At 37.9% G+C, this 3,061-nt stretch overlaps 1 pseudogene; it reads right to left on the bottom strand.

Moving 5' to 3' along the window:
- Window positions 1–1,758: 1,758 nt before the first annotated feature.
- LOC110320219 lies at window positions 1,759–2,687 on the bottom strand (annotated as a pseudogene).
- Window positions 2,688–3,061: the final 374 nt, after the last annotated feature.

Below are 3,061 nucleotides of genomic sequence, written 5' to 3'. Positions count from 1 at the left end.
TATACAGTTTATGAAGTTGAGAAATTTTCCTTTCTAGTATATTGAGTATGTGTTTATCACAAAATGACATTGAATTTAGAGAGGACCCGATAATCATGTTTGCTAAATGAAACACACAGCTTATGGGCTACAGGGAAAACATTCACCATTGCAGTAGTTGCATATGCACAGGTGCACAGACTTGCTATAATAAAGAAATCATATCTTGATGAATAATTATAGTTGAAATTACAACCACATTAAGGCTATAATAATTTATTGCTGTTTTCCATGATTTTTATATTTACAAACAGTAGACTGATGAAAAATTATAGTAATCAGTTCTACGATGATCTCTCTCTCTCTCTCTCTCTCTCTCTCTCTCTCTCTCTCTCTCTCTCTCTCTCTCTCTCTCTCTCTCTCTCTCTCCACAGATTCCTCCTAGTACTGCAGCTTGAACAGAGGACTTTTTCATGTTAAAGAACCATTCTATCATTAAGTTACATCCATAATCTAATCTACAACATTTGGAAGGAAATTACCATGAGATTTACAAAAGGATATCATGCAGATTGTGTTTACAAGTTTTTTTTTAAAAATTATCTCTTTATTGCATAATAGGTCTAATTCATAAGGTAAGCAGCTAATATGAACACTATGCCTATTGTTAGAGATCTGGAATTTTAATCCCAGGAACTGGGTTGAGGCAATTTCTTGACTGTGAGCTCCTCTCTTGTGATGTTCCCTGAGTCTTAGAGGAAGTAGTATAAATACTCATTCTGTTTTGTGCTGAGCACTCTCTGTCACTTATTCAAAACACCCGAGTATCTGTGGGTCTCATCTACTTCTGTTAACTGCGAAACAAAACGTGTCTCTGATTAAGTCAGAGAGTGGCATCTGCCTATGAGTATAACCATAAACATTTAGAAGATACTCTGGCATCATTTCAATATGGCAAAACAACAGTGTACACTTTACTTATTGCCTTAAACTGCCTCAACAATGACTGAATTTACAGTATCAGAAATAATTTCCTTCATATGGAGTATGCCTCAAATCCCATTTAAAAAACAACTTGTTACTTCATGCTGGGAACAGCCATGACAATATCCAGGCCCCATAAAGGAGGTAAGGAGTCAGGGAGGGAGGAATAAGGCAAGGTGGTCAGGAAAATCTTTCGCTCTGACAGACTGGCAGTCAGGTGCTTTAGTTATACAAAACTTAGTAAGTATGAATAGATCATACCATTTGTGTTCTCAGACATGTGTTTTAACTTCTCTGTCATAAGTTTAGTCAGCATTGATAAACTATGACAGAACAGAGCTCTTGAGGACAAAGCTGCTGTCATTATTATTCAATTTCTGGTGTAATACAATTTTATATCTTATATATTTGTATAATTTATTTTATTTATTTTTTCAATGAGAACTGTTTTGGGTTTAATTACAAATAAAAGGATCATATCTCTTTATTCCAGGAACTTGTCCACTTCCCAGGTCTTCTTGACACTGTCAAGTATGAATAACCATGGTTGGATAGGCCAAAACCTGACCTTGGTTTAATCAAAAACACCCTTCAAAGCTGTTGATTATAATCCAAAGAGATACAAAACTTAGCACCTCTGAAATAATAAAAACAAAATCCAACAAAACAAGAAGCTGATTTTGAAAAACCCCAAAATACTCAGAGTTGCCTGAAGAGGAGATCTTGATCATTCCACTTAAACAGATGCTCTCATAGCCACAAGAGGTTATTTGCACTAAACTCAAGATGAATCCATTACTTATTTCCTTTCCAGATCTTCTTGTGGCTTTTCATAGACCGTTCAGGAGACTTAGTGACTCCTATGTCTGTGACTACAGTGGTGACATTGGGATTTAGAATGGGATCTGTGTCATCTGTCTCTGGACCTGCTTTTACGACGTCCGTAGACTCTTGTTCCTATTCCTTCCTTGTCAGGGAGAAAGACTTATTTTAGGGGATCCACTCCACCTTCTGGGAGAACAACTCTGGCTCCTCCTGTGCAGGTGAGCGCAATGGCTTGTTGAAGCCTCGTTAGCTTCTTCATTGAAGGTCAGGTGGCGGCACTTTTTCTAGCTTCTCCTCTTCCTCTTCCTCTTCCTCTTCCTCTTCCTCTTCCTCTTCCTCTTCCTCTTCCTCTTCCTCCTCCCTAGACTCCACATCATCCATGTCCTCTTCTGAAGCACTAACTCAAGGCTGCAGTTTCTCAGCTTCTTCCAGCACATACCATTTCTGCAACCTGGGTAAAATGATATCACAGACTCTTTCTCACTGTGCAGTAATTCATAAATTAATTCATCTACATGCATCAGTACAAACCCTCCATTTTGGTTCTGGGTCTCAATTTGTCAATAGGCATTGCACAAAGACTCCAAGTACTTGTTGCAATCAATTGCAGTTCCTGTTAGCCTCATGTAAAATACCCCCAATATCCGGACATACCTGAAATCTTCATATTTTTTTATGAACTCAACAATATTATCCTTCTCATTTGATTCATAGATTCATGTCCAGATGATCTTCTCCACCAGATACTAAGGGGTCGTGCCATGGATGCTGGCGACATCCTTCACTGTGAAGAATTTATTGTTATGTCTAATCATGGAATTCTTTTCTTTCTTAGTCATATGACACCACTGTGGCTCTGTAAGAGCTAGCTTGTCTAAGAAAGGGGGATTGTTTTCCATTTTCAATAGATTGTTTCTTTATTTACATTTATCACCTTTCCTAGTTTCCCCTCTGAAAATCCCCTATCCTGTCCCCACTCCCCTGCTCCCCAACCCACCAATTCCCATTCTTGGTCCTGGTGTTCCCCTATACTGGGGCATAGAACCTTCACAGGACCAAGGTTCTCTTATCTCCATGATGACTGACAAGGCCATCCTCTCCTACTTATACAGCTTGAGCCACAAGTTCCACCATGTGTTTTTTTGTTTTTTGTTTTTTGTTTTTTGTTTTTTGTTTTTTGTTTTTTTTTTTTTTTTTTTTTTTTTTTTTTTTTTTTTTTTTGATTGGTGGTATAGTTCCAAGGAACTCTGGGGATACTGGTTAGTTCATATTG

The sequence above is a fragment of the Mus pahari genome, chromosome 4 (assembly GCF_900095145.1).
Source record: "Mus pahari chromosome 4, PAHARI_EIJ_v1.1, whole genome shotgun sequence".
Classification (NCBI taxonomy): domain Eukaryota; kingdom Metazoa; phylum Chordata; class Mammalia; order Rodentia; family Muridae; genus Mus; species Mus pahari.
Note: the sequence above shows the minus strand (reverse complement) of the source record. Positions and strands in the feature narration are given on the sequence as shown.